Consider the following 25,635-nt stretch of genomic DNA (forward strand, 5'->3'; position numbering starts at 1 on the left):
ATCGTCAAGTGAAGCTCGTGTCACGTGAAAGACTAGGACGAAAACCTTCATCATGGTCATCCTGACTTCTTACTATGTGTAAAAGTTGTTTGCCCCGCCCCTTGTCCCAGAACACTTCCAGACCCCTCCCCTTCCGGAAGAGGCAAGTTTCAGATTCCTCCCCTACCCTCCACCTCTACATTCCCTAACGTCTGCAGGTAAAGATTATCTCACCTCTGCGGCCTTGCCCAGGTAATCACCTGCGAGCTTTTCAGCCTCGCCCGGCATATGGTGGTCAAGCCTTCATTATCTTTTAGCCGCGGGTCACGTCCACACCTGGATTACTCGGCCATGGCCTTGCCTCTGGACCGGGCGTTTCACAAAACTACTGCTGATACCGTCCCACCCCAGCTGAGCCTCAGGTAACCCTTCGCACCAAACTCGCAGACACGATTCGGTGGCAGTTGACAGAGCAATCATGACAGTACAGGCCCTGTATCTTAGCAACTGGAAGGAAGCCGAGTGCTGACGAGGCTACTGCAATGGGTGCGAACGTCAGACGATCATCTCGCTGACGACATCGATATCCACACCTACGCTGCGGGGCTGACGCCGGCGTGACGTGACCGCGGGGCAACTGGCGTGACACACATCACGCACGGTGTGCATCACGAACGATGAAGCTCAGGTAGAGGGGACCACACCATGGAGGGTTTGGTGTGCAATGTTTGGTGGGTTTTCCCTAGCCTGGTAGTCATGCTTCAATCGAATCGACCTTTTATTGGGTGTGTGGCTGGAACACTACCCACCTCTACCCACCCAGGTGCTGATTAGTCGTAACGGGTACCTGAGTCATCAGGGAAGGTAAAGGTGACAAAAGGAGAAATTTGGCCTCCGTCTTGCGGATGTCCTAGCCGCAATAAGCCACCCTCGACCCTAAGCTAAAATGAACATTTCAATTTCACCTTTTATGTGAAGCAGATCATTCCAACAAAAGGTTTTATCAGGGGTAGCCCTGTAATACGGAGGTAAAGGACTCGCTGTAGAGACAAATATTAGTTCTTAGTGGTTTCATATCCAATCTCGGAGTAATATTCTCTTTTAAATGTCGGGCCTTTTCAATATTTCTGGCCTTCATGAAACTGTTGTAAATACTCTGTATCCTGTAGCCAAATCGCCTTACCAAATACACCAGGCAAACAAAAGGTTGTTTCTCTTATTTCTAGGCATGATATTACATCTTAACAATATTTCTGTCTAAAAATAGCGCTAGGAGAATCAACAGAAATAACGGGCAGAAATCCTTTGAATACATTTTTTTTTTAACGTTTGTTGTTCATGAATATATTCATGCGTTTTGTGTTGTAGCTGGGATATTTCCGATAATGAGAGCTAATAAATGGGTTGCTATAAGAAAGATCTGTTCTATGTCAGAAAACTAAAAGGAGATCTTTCCATTTTACGAATATTTTTTTAAGTTTTTTTTTTCTCCACATATGAACTTAGACATTTTCAAATATAGTCAGAGAATGTAAATCACAGACTGTGTTCTTCCAAAATGCATTGGACAAAGCCGCCAAACAGAACGAAAGAGACAGATTGACAGACACAAAAACACGCTCGAACACGCCGCCGATCGCTTGGATAAATTTATGCATATGCACGCAGCCAAATTTAGAACAAGAGGCACGGTGACGGATGCAGGGAGTGACAGAGGCGGGGAGTAGGGAAGTGTGGGAGGATGGGATTTAAGAAAACCAGGCATGCAAGTCCGTGCCAACACACAAACACATCGGTAGGCAATCACGAATGTAAATTAGATAGTACTCATTAGCAGGGCGGGTCAATAACAGATGTGATTTTTATTCCTCTGTTTCACGACAAGTGGAAATTCAGAACAACGAAAAACTGATAAGTGAAAATGCAATAAACATGAAAAGCCCTATTTCTAAACAGAACTAAAACTTGCGATCTTGCAGTAATTGTGGTTTATGTAAATTACTGAAAGACCAATTTTGACGGAGGGAAGAGGCAACAATAGCAGAAAGCTAGAGGATGAGGAGTGGGTAGAGAGTAAGTGTCGAGTGAACAAAATTGTACGATTGACCCCAGTGTCATCAGGAAAGGTGGCTATTGGTCGAAAATTCTGTCACAGGCGAGAAAACAACAACAACAACAACAACAACAACAACAACAACAACAACAAACAACAACAAAAACAAAACAAAACAAACCAAAAAAAAGACCTCTAATTAGTTGTAGGCACTCTCTGAAAACATATCCAGGTGGTCGGTAGGATGTTCGCATCTTTAAAACGCTGGGTAACTGTTTCAAACACATTCTAAAGGTTTTTTCTTTCTCTTTCAAAGTTGTTCTTGAATTGTTTCCTTACTCCATGTGAAAAATGTTTTTTTACTTTAAATTTTCTCTTTTGATATATATTCGTAAGTATTTTCCTTCTATTTTTGCTTGCATTTTAGTTTGTTCGATCAGGAGTGGCAGACCCTACACCAGACTTTAACATGTAACCTCAGTCGTGTTTAGCAAGGCTGTGAAAAAATGTGAAAGAATCACAAATATCTTTGAATTCGATATTGAACGTTAAAACATTTTGCAACACGCTTCCTGGTTGAAATAATTTAGAAAAGCAAGTCAAACTGTTCGGGCAAGTTGTTATTTACATAAAATGCTACAAAATGAAAACCTTACACCTGCTTTAATAATCGTAGTGATCGAAATAACTGATTGGATAAAGAGAAAATCGTAAATTACGACTAGGCAAGTGAGAGTGGAATATGAACTGCAGAAGAAAGTTACTTTTTTATTGGTGTTTATACAAAACCAAGTTTCCCTGACATCTACAAGATTCAGTTAAACATTGACTGCTTAAAAGCAAACGTTTTGTTACCATGACACTTCCACACCCTCCTACTCTGTACGTCACGACTATTGGACCCAGAACCACAGGGGGCGGTGACATTAAGACAGACCTCCTCCTGTGACTCTCAAGGTCACACCCTTCTCTCTGCGACAGCACTGCCTCCTGACAGAAACTCCTGGAATCAATGCCATGACGAAGCCTGACATTTCCTTTTTTTTATTATTTAGCCCTCTACCTCCGGACCCAGCGGTCTGGCACGACCATAACCACCATGACTGTAGCGCGTGCTGTCCTACTTTCTCTCCTTTATAACTCGCTGCGCCTTTATAACTCGCGTGTCTCCCTAGCGCCATCTGTCGGCATTTGCTGTCCGTGAGTGTTTCGCTTGAAGTCCGCAAGTATTTTGTGAAAACAGATGTGCGGGGATCCCGAGTTGGGAGGAAAGGTGGTCAAACAGAAGAGAGAAAAAAGAGTAGAAGAGAACAAAGTTGAGCGAGGAAACATGGCAGTCACAGAATATGATGAAAGTGGTTTGGCACAACCGAAGAACAACTAACCAAAGTTGGTGGAAAATCAGAGGAGTATTGTCAGTAATGTGCTCGGAAAGTCAGGTTTGCTCTCTAAATTTACTCTCACCCTCCCTTTCTCTCTTATTTACTTGCTCGCTCACTCCTTTCATCTTTAACCTCCGTGTACGTTATATTTTAAAGATATTTTGGTGCAAAAGTAATGACCAGCGATAGTGTTTGCATAATAAATGAAAAGAAAAATTTATTAACAGAAATATTGAGAAGAAACAACAGTATGTATGAAGACAACAATAAAAAAATAACAATAACTAAAACTTTAGAGAGAAACCGAAGAGTTGTCTCCTGTGACTGTTGAAAAACTCACGACAAATGTGCGCTACTTTCTTAACTGCTTTTTTCAAAACAGATGGTTTATTCATCCGCGTGCTTGTCCACCACTGGGACTAGGGTCCGACTTTTGGACGTGGGCCGCCTCTGCATCTGCGCTCAGTTATCTGCCCTTGTTCGCAGCACGTGCCACGGGCGCCACACCGCGCCTGCCTCCCGGGCTGTCTCGCACGCACGCATGCCTCTCGCGTGATTTTTCGCGATTGATGGCGTTCCACGACAGATGAGGGATGATGGTTGGGAGGCTGGCTAGAAGAATCCGCACACACGATTTCCCGTTCATCGTGAATATTGCCAGAATTATCATTTGCCGCCATTTTTTTTTTTTATTCAAACAGGATGTTTCAAAACTTGTTGAAGACAACATACATTCATATTATTACTCATAAACCAAGATAGAGCATAAACATCTACCTTCTTTCCATCTAAAAGAAGTAAGGCATTTCAAGAAAGTTAAAAGAAAAAAATTCCTGTAACGCAGAGAATGCTAACAAAGAATACGAAAAACGGTTACACTGCATTTCAAATACCGAGACGGTATAATTTTACGACTACCAATATGGCAGTTATTCTGCTTCAAACAGACTTAACAAAGGAATATCCATTACTTTCAGATCAGTGAGTCCACCATGATTAAGCATCCGTGATGATGGTTAGAGAACTTAGAGGGAATGTCAGGATATAATAGATTGAAAAAGTTCTCTGGATATTTTAAAACACGCCTGCTTTATCTCTCCTTCTTTACCACACCCTGTCCCTTTTCTTTCCAGCCCACACCCCTCCTCCACCTTCACCTTCGCTCAATCACTCGCTGTTTCCCCCAGACCTACCCACCCCACTTCCACGCAACCAATATCCGGTCGATCTCATCGACCGTCAAAGAAACTTTGTTACGTAACGACAATAGATTTGAAAAGCAACAGCCTCCTGGCATTGATGCCAGCGAAGACCTGAATCGGCATCGGTTAAAACACCTTTTGATCACTTAATATATTAATGGAAAGTTGAATGACGGACCGCTTCCTTTTAACCTTTTCAAACCTCATATGGCGGCGTCACGCACTCGCTCAGCACAACGAGGTCACAGTCTCGATATGAAAGAAAACTCTTTTCGAGATGTTGAAAGATCCACGGGTGGTTGAATTAGGAACACCCTTAAAAAAATGATAATATAAAAAAATAACACAAAAATCCCCGACGAAACAAAGGGACTTAAGCACGGCGCCCAGACTTGCCGCCCTTTATACACTTTCACTAGGAAAGGGCAGAGTCCCTTGTATTTCTGGACAAGCGGCTGTGGGATGTAAGACCGTGAAACTCTCTGGATTCAAGCATGAACGAACTTGCATAACGGAACACAATGATTGATCGCTGTCTGGAATGGTTGCTTGGCTGGTAAATAACAGAAAATATGACCTATATGTGAGTCTGCGTGCGTGCGTCTGTGTGTGTGTGTGTTATTTTGTAGAGAGAGCACAATCACCTGCACGGAAAAGGAGAGAATCCAAGTCCTAAGTGGCACACCTACAACTGATGTCTTGCGGTTCACCCTCGAGTCACAACAGAGGCGCATGCGCAGTCAATGGAGGGTTTATGACATCGCAACTCATGTGAGTGATTAAGCGAGTGAGAGGTTTGTGGCATCACACAATTGCATAAATGATGAAGTGAGTGGGTTCCTGCCTTTTAATCATGTAGCTGGTGTTGGCCAGCGCGTGACCTAATGAGTGGGTGAGCAAACGGTGACGAGGGGAAGCTGGGATGGGGATGGACAGAATCAATAGCACGCAGAAGAATAAGACGGGCTGCAGAACAAGAAGGTCCGAGACATAAAGAGCAGGAAATTTGAAAGTCCTATTTGCTTCACATGAGCGTCACGCCGATGCACTCTGCTCCTGGCAATTTGCATGAAATGCTTCCAGAGATGCGTGCGGTATCGTCTGCCTCACTTTTCGTGGCCCCCGCACGAGCCTGCGCGTGCGCACGCGGGCGCAACCCCCACCCCCACCGTCCGTTAGACTGAGGGGGCAGTTAGAGTAATGAACAGCGGGAGGGAAGAACGTGTTATGACTGACGTCAATATTCTAATGTATTCACTTCCATTGCTCTCCCCTAGTTATTTCCGTCTGGAGAGTATATATCTCTTTCTCTCATTCCCTCTCACACCTATCCTCTCTCTCTCCTACCCCCTCCTCCGAGTGCATGCGTGCGTGCTTGTATGCTTGCGTGGGTGCTCGTGCGTTTAATGCAAGTGCTATGCAATTTACCGAATAGGCACACGCAAGGATCGTCCTAAAATAGGGCTCTTAGCGAATGAAGACTGTGGACTGTCTGGAGCTGGAACTGCGGGGTCCAGGCAGCGTGTTTCTGAAAGGCAGGCCCTCGTTAGCCGAAAACCTTGTCAACTCAAATATCACGAAGCGACCAATTATACTTCGAAAACCTGCCGTGAACCCCCTGAGGCCGATTCCCGCTTATGGTCTAAGCCCCTTGAGCCACACAGTGTCCAGAAATGTAGATTCAGTTCTCAGAACCGACGGTGGAGCTTTCAACTCCTCCCTCTCCCTCCCTAAGGCCTGTATCTACTCGCTCGCTTGTTGGTCTTCCAATTACACGTATCGTGTTTACTTCTGCTTATAGTTTTAACATCCCCTGAGAACTTTTCTGTTATCAGATTATAGTATGCTTTCACTTTTGTGTTAATTGTAAGAATATAAAAATAAACATTTAACCAATATTTTGAGAGACTAGGAAATATCTAACATCAACACAAAAGCAATTTTTTTGTGAATGCTTAGTAATTTGACCTTTGAAGGCATGATCGTAAAAAGCTCTGGAAGTGCTTAATTTGTCACAATCTAATTTGATATCTCGACGTAAGTAATTTGTATTTCGGATGCTGTGACTGGACAAGGAAGAAGGTTTCTATGACAACAATGTGCAGCCACCTTGTCCTCCACGACCTTTATCTGTCGCACAGCGCATTTCCTCCCTACCCAAGAGCAGGAGGCTCGCGATGGAGATAATGTGATCAGTCCACATCATTTGCCTGACCACAGAGGACCTCCGCACTACCTCCTTCTAATAATGGAGGGAACGCTTCGCGGGCTCCAGAGAGAGAGAAAATATTAGGCGATAAACGGGATTGGGTTAGCGTCCCGTCCTGAAAGATGATTTAGACAAGCAGAATGGACTGAAGGAGGGTGTGTGTGTGTGGCGGGGGGAGTATTCTCTAGACACGGTACACAACTCCTCCCATCAATTGGTGGAAAGGCACGTAGATAAGTAGACAGGGATAAAAACTTACTGGCTAAATGTGGAATAGATATATGGCGCACTAAACTGCCAGGTTCGTGAAAAATATTCAGAGGATCTGTCATAAACATCCTGGGAAACTCTTCAATGGTAAGTGAGATGAAGAATGATTAATAATTAATAACATGTACAGGAGTAGAAAGAATAAATACATATAAATGCATGTTCTCCCGATCCTCAGAATCTGCCTTTTCACACCATTGTTTTATTTTTGCATATACATGGGAAGATGATATAAGCAGAGTGAAGAAGTGGAATCTGAAGATGTGTGAAAGTGTCCTGCCTTGATGCAAAGTTCTTCTTTAAGGTCAAGGCTTGGAGGAGTGCGGGGAAGGATTTTATGAAATGGCACCGCGCATGCAGATGAGGATGCACAGCGAGCAAAATCAGCGTGCGCACGCAGCTTCTTCGCAAAATAGCTGACCTCTGACCTCAGGCCTTGGTCTGAAAACCCGAATAGCACTCGAGTGCCCGATCCCAGTGGGCCATTCTATAGTTGCCCGCCGCTACAAAACTCGATTTTCCCTCGATTAAAAAACATTCCCGAGCAATCTAGCCTCAAAGAAACAGAAAGCGAATCTCAGTTTTCACACGCGCGTGGCAAGCTGTTGAACTGAGAGACAGAGACAAAGATGGCCTCATTTTATCTTCACAAGTGAAATAGCCGGCATGTGGATAGTTGGATGTGGGGAAAAAATTTAAGTGTCAATCTGGTCGGTTTCAACTCGACATCACGCTTGCTAGAAATATCATGTTCCAACCCCAGGGGAGACTGATGCAATGATGTACTGACCGAGATGATAACACAGCAGATGACTGGTTAGTGACGTGTCCCACCATGCGTTTATCAAACTGTGAGCTTGCAGAAAAACAGTTTAACTGACAGGCATTGTCCAGCTCTGATCATCGCGGCTTGATGTGAAAATTCAACGAATTTTCTAACCAGAGGTCTAAAAGACACCCGAGTAGTCTTGGTTAGAACTGTTAAAATGCCGACCGCAGGATAAAAAATAAAATATTTTATTAAAAAAAAAATCAGTGATGTACACAAAATGAACACTCAGAATATTATCCATTCCAAAGCAAGGAAATGCCCAGCTCTGCAAATCATTCATCACTAGCATGCATGAGTGGGACAGACCCCAAGTCGTCTAACAAGCAGGCTTGCTGATGTCACGTGATGCGCTTTCAGGAAGGATTTCACCAAACGACTTCATTTGCAGTTTGGTCGTCTGGGGGTCTTCTGCAAGGCCCGAAAACTTGCCCTGAGTGAATGTTCTTGATTTGAAATGAGAGAAGAATGAGGAAGGACGGCCTTTGATAGGTTTTTTTTTTCTCAAGACGAAGATTCGGCCCGACACCGTCCATCTTTAGCATGCCGCGCGCGCTGCTTTATGGGAAGATCATCTCGCGCATAGCAATTCAGCATTTTTATACGTTCTCTCAGCGTCTTTAATACTTTGTCTTTGCGGATTTTATACGTTCTCTCTACGGTTTTTATACGTTGTCTTTACGGCTTTTATGTCTTAACTCCGGCGAATGTACTTCAGTGCCTAGCGAGCTTGGACCAGCTGCCAGTGGATTGCGAATGTTGGCGAAAGTAGGGTGGGGTATAGGCGAACAGAGGAGACCTCAAGTTTCAAGATAATATCTTCTCCTCATTCCCCAAAACCTCTTTCCCCAGTAGAAGGAGATGAAACTAAAGAAATATGTTTGCCATACCATCTACAGAGCCATGAGTGCAAAAGAATACTATGAGTGATATAATCTTGATCAGTCGTCAAAAAACTCCCCAAACTGGATTTAAAAAAGCCGAAGACCAAAACTCCACAGACCAGCATGATCCCAGGATTCCGAATCTGACAAAAATGAACAGAAAGACTTAGTGGAACATGAGCTGCACTTATGTGCACTAAGGAATAAAAACTATTCCAACAAAAATTTGTGTTTGTAACTTTAATAACCTAAGTTAGGCTTTTATTTCAGGAATTATTTCCACAATCAGCTTCAGGATCATGCATCTCGCCTGCGACTGTCAGTTGACCAGGTCACGCTGCCAGAAGCAGGAAGAAGGGAAGAAAAGAAAGACCAGGTTGTCCCCCACGTGATGTCCATCACGGTTCCTAATCAAGTCGGTGAAAGCGGTGACTGCGTCATCAATTACATTTTCACTTAAATCTAGTCGAGGGCAAGAAACGTAGAGCGCGTGTCTCTTTTCTTTTTCAGTGGAGAAGTCGGATTAAGGTCTGGGGTCACCATGATAAATGTGAGCCATGAAACACTTTGAGTGTTTATTTGCACCGCTAACCACTCCTTGTTTTACGACATTAGAGATATTAATTCAGCGCTATCCGACAAGGTATCGTTGAGCTTCAGTTGTTCTGTCTCACCTTATATGAGGTGGGAGAAAGACAATGAATGATTGTCGGGTGGGCAATAACCCAGAAGAGTCATAATTTCCTCAGGTCCCATCGAATAGCAGGTAGAATCGATGTCTTTGTCTGCCAAACAGGTTCATGAGTGGATTTCTCTGTGTGTACTTCGCTAGAAAGGTCAGGTGTGTGGCTGAGTATATTTGTTGGATATTGCATTCGTTTATTTAGTACAGATACAAAAAATGCTCTATCTCTCCCTCCTTCCTTATATACAAACCCATACATTTGGAAAATACACTCAATTGAACGTACACACACTTCACATTCATATACACATATTCTCTTCTTCTTTCACACCTCCAGCCACTACCTTTGCTCTTGGCACACTTCCACAGACCATCGCACAATCTTTCTGTCCAGGAACATCGATTGGTAACGGACGAAATGAAGATGCTGCTCTGGCAACTGTCAACCAGCTACCTCCTCCTGACATATTTAGTCTCGCCCTGTGACCAGTTCCTCGAAATCTGACCGCCGTCGAGCTTTGTTTGAAACCCAAATGTTTCACAGGTCAGCGTAAGGTTAGCAGCGTGGATTTGTTGATCCAAACCCTGTCTCTTGCGAAGAAACCACGTGTTTCCCGTCATTCAGTGGGTGGTGGTGTTTACGGCTGTGTTCCAGCGGTCTGAAGGGTCGTTACCTCTATCTTACTTCTCACCACAGCGCATGCGCACAGCTCACTACTCTGGTAGTCGCTGCTTTGGGAACGGCTGCACTGAGGCTATGTCATCGAATTTAAAAGAAACAAAAGTTGCTCAGGACGTTGATGCGATCTAACTAACCACGATGTTAAAAGCACTTTCATATCGCATTATTTTTTTTCTTCTTGTCTTTTTTATTTCCAGGAAGCTGTGGAAGTTCCTGTCGTACGGCGAAAGAGATTTTGGGTGTACCAGGTTGAACAATACCCAGAGGACTGCATATCTTATAAACAAAGAAGAGTGTGGAAGGCAGCGAGGCAGGAGGGTGTTGTTTGTCAGTCAGTCGATCCATGTCCAGATCCACACAGGTTGTCCGCCCCTCATCAAATTTGGCAGGAATACTCCTGATGTCTGTGAAATCAGTGTAAGCTATCATTGGTTGGTATATATTGTTTGAGAGTGTTTATTTCTTATTTGTTTTGACATTCTAATGTTTCTGGGGGCTCCAAAATGAAATGGGAAAAAAATCTACTGCGCTGTGTAAGTTGCGATGTACCATCGCTCTCGTGGACAACGCCATAAATGGAGATAAAACGGATGAGAAAGTAAGTGGGAGAGACAGAGATTGAGATGAAGAAAACGAGTCCAGTGGCAGCAATATTTTTATTTAATTTCACTAGAAGAGGGCGACAGGTTCGCTGACCTGCCTCTTCCCTTGATCCGGTCCGCGCGACTCCACTGTGCGCTGACAGCCACCAGGACGACGCTGACATACAAACATACAATTATTTTAATTTATTTATTTATTAGTGCATTGAAATTCATTTCCAGCATGTTAAATCACTCCTTTATTCGCCGACCATACCGTTTTTCGTTTCTCCCATTTCCCTACCCACTTTTGGGTTCTCCATCTTCACTTTGTCCTCTAATTACCTTCCCTGCCACTAAACCTTCCAGCCTAGTCTTCTTTCTGCCAATCTTAACTGCTTTCTCTCTTTTCCATCCCCTTCTCGTTATGGCTTCGAGAAATATTCGTGACTACAAAAACATCACACATGCTTAATTTATCTTTGATTTCAACAATAAAATCAGACCCAAGACAAATTTACTCCCTTCGATATTTCTTAGGAGAAGATATCTTGACCAGCATCATCGCAAAATTAGTCGAGCTCTTCCTTTAAAGAAAATCAAACCCGAAAAATAATTTAAAAAAAAAATACGAGACAAATCAACAATTGCAGAATTAGCCAGCTAAATCAAGAGACCAGAAAAACGACTATTGCTGTTCTCACACGCTTCTAATGTAATGAACAGTGGATTCTGACTTTCTTTTAGTTTGATTGTTGGAAAAAAATAGTGGTTGAGAATAAAGCATTGCTTCGGGACTCAAAAATACAAATATTTTAGGTCTGTGTTATCGTGAACAAAACATTTTAGGTCTGTACTCTCGTGACCAAACTAAAGACGAGGGCAAGATGGCGTCAGGTCTTGGCAGAAAGCAAGAGACCACATCTACTGCGCAACAGAGCGGAAAATTACAAAGCACATTGAGACATGTCACGTGCAGAAGGTGGGAGAAGGGGATCAATGTTCGTGGGCTTGTGGATGTGGCCGCCTGCATGGCGAAGCACGACCTACCATAAAAGCTCTAATCACCGAGGCAAGGGGCGTGCGCTTTTTAAGCCAAGGTGCGATGCTGACGTCACACAAAGTTCGATTAACTCGGAGAAGGAGCGAAGGAACACGCCTTCTACAGGGAATTCGGAGTAATTTGTATTCTACTCAGGCTTTAGGCAAAGTAACTGTATTATGCAGTTTCAAACCAAACAGCGATGATAAAATGAAAATGTTTGTTGGCAAGTGAACCCTCGGCATCGAAATGATTTAAGATACGTGCGCAAACTTATCAATCTCTCTTGAAAGAAGAGCTCTCTGCTGAAAAGAAACGACCTTTTATGCTAGCAGCAGAGAACTTCAAACCTGCAACTTGAGACTTGCACAATACAGAATGCTGCCATAAAATTGATTTAAATTTTTTTCTTGTAAATTTTGTGGGTTGTTTGAGAGGAATTTGTTTACATAGTCGACAGGGTAAGAATATCAGTTATAGATAGCGAGAAAAAAAAATATTTACAAGGAAAAGAATCTGAGATTATTGTGTGTAGCAAAACCGATTTATCGATGATACAAGATATGTTTAATTTACTTTGGTTAGAATACAGTGGCATAAAAGCATATCATTGCTAAGCGACGGACAAAACAATAAAGATTATCTGCAGCCTTGGTTCACAATTCACAGTTAAAATCTTGCACGTACCTAGAGTTTTGAAGTGAAGAAAATGTGTTTTCCAAAGTTTACAGCAAAGAAGAGATTGAATATTTCACGCACGAATGATGACAATGCAATTCTTTCGAATATCTCTGTCAATCGGGAAACTTACTAAAAGTACAAACAAATGAAAAATGTAACACAGGACCAGGAGAGGATTATACCCTCGCTGTCACACGTTCTACGTGGAGGACATAATCTGAACAAAGGTCACATTTTATCAAAGATTAATGAGTTAGTGCAATTTTTCTTCTTCCGGGAAGGTAACCCTCACAGCTTGATGTGACCTTTCACCCACCAACATCCGTCTAGAATTTCATTCAGTGAATCGCGTTGGTGAGGCAGTCACAAAAATGTCCGTTCACTTCTTGTACATACTCCTAGACCCTGACAGAAATTTCTACCAGACAAAGAATGGTTCGTGAAGAAAGGGTTAAATAGGTTGATTCCATGTGTAGACGATAGGTTGGGAATTAGAAGTGAGCGTGTTCGGGGTACACAACCAGTAATCGTCATTGGAAAACATTGCGGAGTTGATTAGACAAGCTGTTAGTCAACAAAGGTTCACTCAACCCAGTGCTGACTTTAATAGCATAAGACGATTATGACCATGTTTATCTGATAAGGGCTGAAAGCAGAGCTAACATGTTAAAACCAGAATGACACCGGTGTGTCATCACCGTGGTGACAGTTGTTGTTGGAAGCATTTCACCAGGGATTGTAGGACAGGAACCGTATTGATACTCAAACAGATTAAACATGTCAAAGAGTGAAGGACAACGATAAAAAACGATACTTTGTTTATCTGAAGGTAATTAGAGGCAGGTTTTATATGCAAGCACAACAAAAAATACTACAATACGACAACATAGTCAAATGTCTATATGTCCTTTAATGTCCCCTAATGTCCTTTTTTCCTTTTCTTTCTCTAGATAGATACTATTTTAAATTAAAAATTTTTAAAACACCAATATTGCACCATTTACAAATAAAATGATGTTTTTGAATGTATTTGAAAGCGCACTGTTGTCTTCGAGTTTATTCTTTATAACAGAGAGTCGCATGAGTTTTATTTGTCCTTCCTTTCGGTCACTGATGAAGTCGGTCTCAGCTGCTGATTTTTAAAATGCACGTGCGTTTGATCCTGGGATCAATACGGTGCCCAGTGGCAAGCCAATTGTTTTCATCGTTTTCTAGCTGCACCTTCAATAGCTCGCGGCTGCTGACTCTTTGAGAAGCATCACAGCTGCCTTTTACAGGACGCACTGCCGGGTTTCCGCAGCAGGTTGGCTCTCAGAAAACCCTCCCACGGTTAGAAAATCATCAGGCCACTTGGGGAAAGAAAGAGAGAAGCAGAACGGAAGGAGCTAAAGAAATGGTGAGAGAGAGAGAGAGAGTGAAAGAGTGAGAAAGAGAAAAGAAGAGAAAAGTGACAGCAAGAGAGAGAGGAGAAGACAGAATTTGTCGGTCCTTTGGTGTTTTTTAAATTTTTTATTATTTTCGGTATGCGCTCGTTTTTCTGTCGAATTCACGCGGGTTCAAATCTGACGCTCTTGCAACATCACTTTCTACATAGCTCACCCCCTACCCTTCTCTCCCCCTCCCGTCTACCCATAACCTCGACCCATTTTCTTATTTCAATGCTGCATCAACTCAGAGAAGCTGTTCAACACGAAAACGATGCCGGTTCTTCCTGCTGTGAACTTTTCATCTTCGCCGTCGTTCTGCTTGGGTCGCTCTTGTGACTACACTTATTAACTCGCTTTTACCTCCTCCACACAAGAGAGTGCATTATTGTTTGCGCGTGCTCCTGCGCTCCTCGTGTTTGCTTCCCTTCCCACCCGACTCTCTCTCTCCTGCACTCGTCATAGTCCATGCAATTTTCCCAATTTCGCTCAGGTTCCCCCAAGAGTCTCGTGGCTCTCTATCATTCAGAATCCCCATCTTTACACCATTCTGGCTTAAACTGAGTGGATCTCTCGTCTTCTTCCTCCGCTACCTCCTCCACTCCCTCTCTCCACCACCCATCTCTCTTTATCCCCCACCAGCTGCCATGTGTGGTGTTGTGGACTAATAGACAAGACAGTTTGGCACCGTGCAAACAGCTTCTGCAAATTGTCTGGCTTGTGCTTAAGGACATATCGACGCTTGTGCCTCCATCTGGCTCTTTGATTGTTGTTTGAAAGCAAGAGTTCTATAACGAGCTGCATGCTGGCTTCTTCTTTTTTTCTTTTTCTCCTCACTCCGCTGGAAAGATGGGAGTTTTCCTGAATCAGAACGAGGTAAAAGGGACAGACAAAAAATCATCTTAACTTGAATTTGGGAACTTAAAGCACCCCACCCAAGATGTTGACATGCTGTAGGCCAACTTCTGACCCTCTGGGTTGGAGTGACGAGTACATTTGCTCAAACAGCTACTTATTTGTAAAGAACAGAAACGAATTCATAAAACCTCTTTTTCGGAGTACCTTAGTCGAAAAAAAAAATAGGAATAATCAAAACTATATTTAGTTAAATATCCACAAGTCATCGAAGGTCATGCTAGGGCTTTTTTTTTCTTCTTATTTTTCGTGCTTTCTTCTCATAAACAGAAGTATCATATTTCTGGATGGCTTAGCAGAACTGATGGCAGAATTCTGTTCACCGAGTCTGAAATCGACCTCCACCAGCAGATGCATCTACGATCTGCTGCCACCAGCAAAGTAGAACGAAACTTCGTGAAAAACTCCGAAGACCGCATCGTCGTGTTCTCATAATTTATCGCCTTCTCGCATATTTTCGTGTTGCTCTGCCTGCGCCTCGACAAGTGAAGTTTTTAAAGAGAAAATTTATGACTGAGGGAAGTCACATAACATCGTGGCAGTGAGGACAAGGCCTTTCAATACTTGTGAAGGGGCTGCAACTGCAAGAGAGAAGCCCCACTCCTTTCCTGTTGCTGAGTCTCTGGTAGATGACAATGTTTGCTAATGATGATATTTTGAGAATGTTACTGACAGCACGTTTGTCAAAACAGTTTTTTTCAATACTTAGAATGAATATTTGTGAAAAAACTTTGTGAATAACATTAAATGTTTTTTTAAGAAGAGAGAACCTCGCAAGTTTTAAAATATCTTCTGAAACAGTCATGATTAAAATAATTTTAAAGCAAAATAATGAAAATTCTTGTTAATTAACACTGTGAGATACATTCAATAAACGAGGGGTAAGAATCGGAACCTTCAAATTTTCATTGGTCCTGAAATATCACACATCGATTCATGTTTATTTATTTGCTTCTGAAATGTTGCTGCAAAGGGAGATACTTTTAATGTTGTTTAACACTGTTAACATCACATGATGAACCCAGTTTACAATAAACATTCTGAACAACCAAGTTAGAAAAAAATATAAATAGATTCGAACTTTTATTGCCTGCCACGAAGATAACCTGGCTCGTGATTTAACTGTCTTGGTGTGTAGTAAATGAAGCTTTCAACATGACAGCTTATATCAATAAATCCACATAATCCCAACAAAGACGATGCAGCATGAAAGAGAACAAATGATATTGTACTGGATTCGTGAGGCCGGGCACCGACACAGAGAAGCCATGGGCCATGTGTCTGTCTTGGGAACAAACCAATTTGTTTTTGTGGGGTTTTGTGGGATTTTTAAAAATTTTTGTAGGCGTGGGATGAGGAGGGGTGGAAGAAAAGAAGAGAGGAAGGAAAGTTCCTCACTACCCTCTTCCAACCATCTCTTCGCACTGCGCATAATTAATTTTTCTTGAGCTTGCACTGAAGGTCCTTTGTTGTACGAGGAAGGTTGGACGAAGGTAGGGCTGAAAGAAAGAGTAAGAAAGAGAGAGAGGAAGGGGGTGGTATCCACTAATTGTCGAATTTATAATTAACGGGGCCAGGAGAGGGAGAACGTGGAATTTGTTGCAACCGTCGACAGCGACTATCAAGATTTGACTTATTTACAGGTGCAATCAATCATGAGAGTTATGTGCAAGGGCAATAATTTGTGACGGCAGCAGGGATGAATCATGATCACGAAAATTATTTCCAAGGACGATAAATGCGAGGTGCTGCTGTCGTGAAAACAGGTTTCACGAGCCTTGGGTAAACGAGTGAGTTGTGTGTATGTGTGTGAGTGCGTGTGTGTGCATATGGCCTCTCTCTTTCTATATATATATATGCGTTCGTACGGAATATTTGTTTGTGTTTTCGCGTGTATGTATAAGCGCTTCAGTCCGGCTACTCATTTATCATTTCTGTATGCTGGAGGTATAAATATACACATTCAACGAGATATTTATTAGAATTGTTATTCATCGTGCTTCTTGTTTGCTTTTGTGTTATACTTGCAAATAAAGTAATTGTTTGTTTTTATTCTGTTACAAATAAAAAAATATCATGCCTCCAGATTTTATAAGGGTAGAATCAGCATATGGGTTTTGCGGGATTTATGTATTTTTACTTACATTCACATATAAAGTTTCACACTGCACAAAATCAAATTAGGCTTTTAAACATATCAACATAATTACTTTCTTAACATAATATAATTAAATTTGTATATAATTACAACATCACGCAGGCTTAAACATATAAACGAGTTATATCCTTTTTGGTTTTTATCCTAACTCCATATTTCAGCGAGTGAATGGCTTTGTCAGAGAAGGGTCAGGAGGTCAAATCACGCGCCGGGTTGACCCGGGGGATAACAACCTCTAAACCACCGAGAAGCCGGCGCCTGTCAGGTGCCGGACAACACACAGCGGACAAGATGTCACCATGAAAAACTGGTCTGTCTGCTACACAAGACACGGAGGTCAGCAAACCGCAATCATCGTCCTTTAGTGTCTAATTTCCTCTCGTAGCTCGGACACGGGCTCGTATCTCGAAGAACTGTCCTATCTCGCATTACGTGGGGAACGAAAGACAGCAAGGGAAAGCGGTAGTATCAAAGAACATAGTTTTGTGCTAAACTAATTAAAATCTATGATTTATATATGTGCTATGCTGGTGTTTAAGATAAGCTAAACAGGTGCATAAAATGCGGTAAATGTATGCATGAGATGAATATATTCTAAACTATAGTTTGATGCATAACGTATGTTTAGTTGATTCCCATGATAAGCGGAGGTGGACATGAAGGTGGACATGGAGGTCCCAGAAACTAAAAACTACAATGAGGGAAGACGTCAAGTTTCTAGTAACCGTTAATATTTAACTGAATGAAACTCAAAGGATGTCTCTCAGTGTTTAAAAGAAGTAAGAAGACTGCAAATGACTGTTTTCGCACTTCTTGATGATGTAACATGTTGTCTCTATTTGTGGTATATTTTATTAACCAGAAGTCCTGAAACATTCCTTTTAGCGTCGTGAGCTGTGATCACTCTCTTCGTGTCACAACAGGAAGCCCCTCCAGAGCAGCTTGAGACGATGTACAGCGACCGTTAGGCCGAAAGGCCGTTATCGCTAAGTTGTTGTTTTGTTTTGTTTTGTTTTTTGCAGTCCTGAGACTGTAAGTTCTACTCCAAACGCTGCCCTGGTTATCCAAGAAGGGGATAATGGGTGCAAAACTTTCTTGAGCTGACACCAAAGTACCCCGCCCCCTTACCAAACCCTGGTGAACATTTCAGGGCACACGTGTGCAACGTTTGAACATTTAATCCAAGGATTTTCTTTATGCAAAGAATTATTTCTTTCTTCGTATTCGTGTTGTAGGTCGCCATCAAAGTTACATGTATACATTTCCTTTTCATTGGTAGGATATGCATCAGACAAACATAAGAATACCATTTACATGCTTCTTCGTATGAGGACTTAGTAACATCATGATGTTTTGTCAAAGAAACCGCAAAGCACAAATCGCTTATCCAAGTCTTGAAATGTGATAGTCCAGTTGCAAACAAATATGTTTGTGCTAGATAAAAAAAAATCCACATCCCAAGCAATTTGATTAAGGTCTTGAGGGCAAACAATAGAAATATACCCGGCCGTAAAATATCTAGTCAGCATCAGCAGCTGCCATCTCAGGGAGCGACAATATGTTCTTATCTGTCACGTGACCACAAGATTTCTTCCAGCCCAGCAGTGATTGGATCCAGGCTCGGAGAAGAAACTGATAAGGTAGCCTAGTGATTCTGTCTAGGAGACCGTTCTAGCTTTACAGCAATTCCGAATGAGCCATAAAGAAAACATAGCTCACGATCTTTGGTGAAACGCGAAGATATCTCGGCTTTATTGCTTTGTTGATGTAACGTGGGAGTTAGCGGTCGATGTAATTATGAGCTGATATTATCGCTGAGTAATTAGCTACCTTTTTCTGTCTTCCCTCCTTCTTCTCTGAGGTAAGCTGTTCAATATAAATAATTTACTAGTCAACAGTTCTTTGGAATGGCGGGTACACTAGAGTGAATATAGGTCACAAAAAAACGGAGGGGAAACGACTGCCAAGTTCAACTCTCACATTTTTTCTTTTTTGATGTGCAGTGGCTTTACAAGCAGTCGGTGAAGAGTAAGCTAGGATGAGAAAAGAAGGTATAAAAAAAAGAAAGTGTTTTCAAATCTGCTAACGTTAATGAGTAGCAGACTTTAGGATGTAGTACAACTGCACCCAACAAATACCTAGCTTCGGTTCCAAATGGCAAAGGCGCTAGTCGTTAGGAGTCAATGGACTGGCAAGATGAGCAAGGTCTGGTCTTGTCTACTTTCAATGGAATCCTCCTCCTTCTTTTCATTCACCACTCCCTTTCTCACACAAGTGCGTGCGCATGCGCACATTTCGTTGTACTCAGCTTCTACAGCAGGTTCCGTAAGCGACGCTCGGATTTCAGAGTAAATATTTCGTGCTTGTCTCCCCTTCCTCCCCCCCCCCTGACCCCGACACCACTTTTCTCAATTCACGCAGACACCCTCCATCTGGTGGATAAATAAATTCTTTTGTTTTTCTCGTCTTCAGTCGCGTGGACTGAAGGCAAGCATTCCTCCTGGCTGATAAGTAAATTTACAAAGGTATCATCAGACCTTCTGCAAAATGTCCTTCCTGGATTGCTTACCTCTACACTCGGGGCTCAAAATACGCCAGTGAACCACTCACAGGAGTATTATTCAGTAGAATATATCGTGTCGGGGGATATACATATTAATTATTTTGTGTTGATGCGTGGAATCAGCGTATGTCCAGCGCGTGTCATTATATTACTTTAGAAGGATCGATTACCTTCAAAGTACTGCATACATTATTTTTTCTTGGCGATGATGATGATGGATGATGGATGATGATGATGATGATGATGATCTGTTCTACATTCAAGTCGTCCTTTTAAAACTTTAATTTCCATAATGTAATTAATATTTATGTCTGTTAAAATGTTCACGCAAGATGTATTTAAGAATAATGCAAACTATATTTTTTTCTTCTGTCTCTGTTTGCATTTTTCAGCTCTCTGGACGCTTGTGGGGCACCAAATAAAACAGATCCCATCTGGTTAAACCCGAATACTGCAGCTATACACTGCGGCTCGTATCTGATAGTTTTAGTCTTTCTAGTCTGTTAATACCCGATCGTTTACCAGACTCCAGGCTGCTTGTGTTGTCTGATGAGATTAGGCTAAACAGGACACAACGATCGTTATTTCAAAAGAACTTGGGTTGTGATTAGCCCAGTCTGTTAATGTCACGTGTCTGATATGAATCACAAACAGCTGATAAAACCAAGTGAATAACAAGGAAGGATAGGACAGGAGGCTGGGGGAGAGGGTGAGGAGGGAGACTCCTGCGGTTGTCAAAGAGAATGATAAGAAACAGACCGACATGTGGGCATTGTCTGTGGCAACAACATTAAGAGAGAACAGGTCGCTCTCGGGCCAGAGAAATTTAAGGAGGAGAGGCAAAAGATACATATGGCTTATTACCGTGAGCATTTACATACACATACATACACATTTACAAACATACATTACCCCGTCTTGTACAATCCTTATTAGATAAGGTGAGTTCTTACTAAGGGGATAGGTAGAGAGGTTGCTGGCTGAACAAGCACACACACACGCACACTACTGATCCCACAGCTATTAAAAATATAAAGGGTGGAAAGAAAGAAGACTTTTATGGATGGATACAGGGATTTGCTAGACATGGACTGTTCTTAAAAATGTATGTATCAAAAAATTTCAGTTGTTGATTTACATTTGCTAGTATCCTGCTTGTAGTCTTAGGGTGAAACTACCATCATCTGCTGGAATGTTATTTCTGTCCACGAAGGCTCGAGGCCGCAAATTACAGAGCATTCTCCTACAAGAGACCTGCTGGCAGACATATCAAAGATTGGCAGCTCTCAATTTCAGGTTAGTCTCGTGGTCTTTGTACAAGTTACCTTCCTGGGCCGACTAAATGATGCCTCCTGTACTTCCGCATTCGTGTCCGTCTCTCTCTCTCTCCATCAATCTTTTCATCAACCCTCCCCTGAAATCATCTGTGTCTATAAATAATCTTTTCTTTCTCTGTTCATCAAAGCGTTCATTCATCTGCACTAACACAGTCTTTCTGGTCTCTAAAAGTATTTTATTCGGCACAAAACAAAAGATGGGATAGATATTTGGATCATGTCTTAGCGATGTTCCTGCCATCAGTCTTGCCAGCAATGTTCCTGTCCTTCTTGCTTTGGTGGATCGTGCGTGGCGCTCCGCACAGCTGGCAGTCATCTTGCACTAAGTGATGGCCTGCTATCATGGACATGTGGGGAAAATTCTGCCATATGTTTTTCTCGACGATGTCTGCCAAAATTGTTCCAAGCGGTTGACTTACAAGAGGATTCATCCAGAATAAAATGCATAGAGGCAAATCGTAGAAGGACCTGGGGTAGGGGAGATTCAGTTTGGCGGGTGTACAAATTACTGTTGGAAAAATTGGAAAAAAATCTTAACTACCTTCTACGGGGTAATATTCCGTCATGGATTAGTTATTGCCATCAGACAAAAGAGTCAAGAATCAAGAACCGTACGTATTTTGGAAGCTGATTCACTCCATGAATACCTTCCTTAACTGTATCGAAAAATACCAAATACCAAAAATACCAAACTATAACAAACCTGATGCTGTTTCTGAAAAATACTAAAAATAAATACAAAAGACACACAGCTAACTATAGCAACGCAAAGCTGTTTACCAGAAAAAAAGACAAAAATAGCGCCCTTCTCACCCTTGTTAACCGTTCATTAACTGCAAAGCAAGTGAATTAAGGAGTAATCTCGAGTCTCTCAGAACCAGTGGATTTTCTGTAATGCAAGGTAATCCCCGAAAAAGCACTTCTTGAAGGCAAGACCGGAAAACAAGTTCCAAGTGGCGATTACTCTCATCCGAAATTCTCTGAGCTTACTTTATGATTTTCAGGGGAAGATGGGTGTACTGTAACAAATAGTTTCTCCGCCATGAACCTGTTGCCGTTAATTGGCTGGCGGGTAATATTTCACAGACTTAGTGCTTCATCTGCATGCTGCCAGCAATTTCATCCTCAGCCGCTGTCGTGAAATACGCGTCCGCAGTGCGACTGCTCGTTGGTACCGTACGGCTGAGGGAGTAATCATTATTTTCATTATTTGTTCTGCGCGGTTAGTTACCGGAAACCGCCAAGACGACGATACGAAAACACGTATGTCATTGATATTGCTGCCATAACTCTTGGCAAAGCAATGTCAATAATATGCTAACATGACAACCCTAGTTATTTATTCATTTTTTAAAATTACTTTACCCCAACTGCACTGCGCTCACCAACGTTCGTCTGTCTGTGAGCATACATAACCTATCTGCAAGCGTGCTGACTACCAAACCTGTAAGACATACACAGTTCTTGCACATACACTATAGTACATCCACTTAGATGATGATGATGATGATAATAAAAATAATAATTATAATAATAAAAGAAATAATAATAATAATAATATAAATAAAAAAATAAAGAAGAAAGAAAAAAAACATGATAACACAACTCTGAATAACTATTGCTCACTCTTTAGCCTACAACATCCTAAGAAGCGGACATGTTGGACCGTTTCTGTTTCTTTACTTCCTTTTTTCTTTTTTCCTTGTTCTTAAAGCAACAGACGGCCTGTAATGGTGGTGCACAGAAGGGTATGTGAGTGGGTTTCCTACCCTTGTCGTCCGTTTTATGGCTTTTAATGCTTCTGTTTGTACGACTCGTGTCTGTGGAAGGAAGCGTTTCAGTTAAGGATCAAACGCCTGAGTGCTCGGTCTTCAGACACACAGTTTGTACACCTGCTGACTCGTGTGAGGCTGCAGTGGGCGCCCACAAGGGGAGATGATCTCGGTTGTCTGCCCTCCCGCGTTGGCAGGACAGTCTGCAGATGGCTTACCTGTATCACCGAATCTCTACATCTGATGGGCCATCATTACCTACAAAACAGGCCTATAGTAAATAGTAGCTTAGTATGGCATACAGAACCCTCGCTTGATTCATCAATTCATTTGTTTGTGTCTCTTAATTTACCGCTCATTTTTGAGAGCTTATTGTTATTTATGGAGCAAGTGTATAAACTAACAAAAAGTTAGACTAGTATCATTTCAAATCGCGCCAACAACTACATTTAGGTATTCAGCTAAATAATCTTAAAGCTGAAAAAATATATACAACGGTGTAGACTTAACCAAGTAAACCGCCTCATGTAAAATTAAAAACAAAGAAAAATCAACAGCGAAGTGAAAAACAACAACAACAAAAATAATTCCATTCAAAACTATTTTAAGTTATTCTCCATAATGTTCAATATTGCTGTTAGGTGTAGATGTCCGAATGTTGACAGGTTCTGAATGTGAAAAACAAACCCAGCAAAATGCAATGAAGTAAAAGGCACAAGTAGAAACAAGTGTGTTTTTTTAAGAAGAAACCATAGCAACCGTGCATAAGAGGCGGTAAGCACGAGAGAGGGTCAGCACAGCTGAGTCATGAAAAGAAGTACAAAAATCCGTCGGAAGCAGGTGACATCACACGCAAGGGGCAGGTTCAAACCCCGTGACGCCATCACACAAAGTACTTAGGTCCGAGCTGCACTTAAAACGTGACATCACGTGGTTTACAGTACCTGAGGACACTTTCCTCCTTTCCCCCCAAACAGTGCCAAGGTGACACAATCCAAGCAATTAAAGCGTTTGATGGTTTGAAAGAAAGTGCCTTTCGTTGTGCATTAAAAGATCTCGTATCAATGGGCCAGGAGGGTTCACGGCCATGTAAACCAAGCATTTAGCGCCATGTTAAGAGGCTCTTAGATGTCAGGTGAAGCGAGCCTTTCACATGTATTCTTGACACCAGAGGGCTTTCCAGCCCACTCTGCTGTTGGTCAATACCCTCGCATTACGGAAATGTATATCCATCCTTCGTGCCGACTGTCTGTCCTGCCTCCATTAACCCAACATGAGGGAGGATCGCAGCCAGGCCTGCGGTCAGCGACTGTCGCTATATTTAGTAACACGCCAGGCGCATCCTGCGGCAGTTGATGCTTTTTATAACAATTACTTTTCAAATGAAGTCTGTTGCATTCAATCATTTCTAGTTTGTTCTCGGGCGAGAGACTTCGATTTCATTCTTAAGTTAATTTTCATTGAGCGCGCGAGCTTGTGTGTGTGTGTGTACGTGCGCCTGAAACAAGAATTATAGTTTTTCTCAGAATGCTTAGTTTTTTTTATTTATTCCATCCTAACTGTACCTGCCTGGATAACTTATGGATGGTAGTCGGGCAATCATTTATCAATGAATCTCGTCCATCTCATGCGAAAAAAGCTAAACGAATTATAATAATAGCACGCCACAGGAGAAACATATATAAACATTAATTCTCCAACTACCAACCCAACCCCCAGAATATTCCCTCCCTTCCTGATATCGAGATGACAGAACGGTTCCAACAGTGAGGTAAGGCTGCCACACACCACCAGCCGACCCTCCATTGTTCTACCTCCCCCTATCCCCCTGTTTTCTCTTAAATTCGGTTTCGAATACCGTACCCCATGCCAGCTCATGCTTTTATTGCCTCATTTTTCTCGTTACATCCCCCCTTTACCGTTTTTTTCGGTCATTGATTGTGTTTTTCATATATCGCGTTTTCTACCCTACCATGAAATATCATTCTCCAATACTGCAGGCGCAAGCAGGTTGTGAGAGTGGCTTGGCGGCAATCATGTTGGCATTCACCACCGCGATATTTTCGCTGTTGCCAGAGCCTGCTGGCTTCCTCCTCCCCTCCTCATCCCCTCAGCCCACCCACCCGTCCTCGAACACGTCCCGTCGCTCAGAATGCGTCGGACAGAGGCATCGATACTCCGAGTGATTGTTTCCATGGCGACGCCTTTAATGCGTCTTACTTCCCAGACCGACTTCCGTGCAGGCCAAGCCAGGGAAGGATGAAAACGCCGTTGGACCAATCGAAGTCGCCCTGCCATCTGGTGTCAGACTTTATCTCCCTCTGCCTCCAACCAGCACACGTGGCGGAGGTGAGCTTGGGTTTGTGGGGGAAAGATGGAGGGATGGGGGAGACAAAAGCTGGTGACAAGCTTGAGACAGAGCGGAAGACAAGAAGAAAATTGCAAAACTATGAAAGCGAAAGGCTGTTTCAGACGGAAACCGACCGTACTGAAATCAATGGCGATAGTGATAATGAGTTTTGAAATTGCTGGCACAGGGGTGGGGTTGCGATAAAGAAAAACTCCAAGTTTTCTCAGCGGGTGACGAAACTATTTTGGGAGTGTTATTGAATCTTGCCCTTATTTTCACCTTCGCCCTTCCAGGTCCCATTGTTCTTGCCTCGCTATACTCGTGTCTCTTTTGTTTTTTGTTCTTTTAGTCTTAAACTTCTGTTTCGTGATTTTTTTTTCTAGATGATAATAACGGAAACGTAAAAGATGATGAAAAGATATGTTAAAAGGTTAGGGTTCTGTTTCCACTTTCGGGTTCGGAAAAAAATGGCATCAAGAACTTGAATGGATCCAGCCACCAACACCAGCCTCTTTCATAACAACAATTTATGACCTGTTTAGGAATCGATTCTGAAACCTGGAAATATAAAATCTCTGAAGTAGTTTGTGACACGTGCTTCCCGTGAGAAATACCCCATTTTTTTCCACGCCATGGT

The 25,635-nt window shown here is 42.4% G+C and overlaps 1 protein-coding gene across 7 annotated transcripts in view; it reads right to left on the reverse strand.

Annotated features, from left to right (window-relative positions):
• Positions 1 to 25,635, reverse strand: part of LOC112563593 (innexin unc-9-like) — a 185,222-nt gene that overhangs the window by 71,870 nt on the left and 87,717 nt on the right. The window lies entirely within an intron of this gene.

This window comes from Pomacea canaliculata, linkage group LG1 (genome assembly GCF_003073045.1).
Source record: "Pomacea canaliculata isolate SZHN2017 linkage group LG1, ASM307304v1, whole genome shotgun sequence".
NCBI lineage: Eukaryota > Metazoa > Mollusca > Gastropoda > Architaenioglossa > Ampullariidae > Pomacea > Pomacea canaliculata.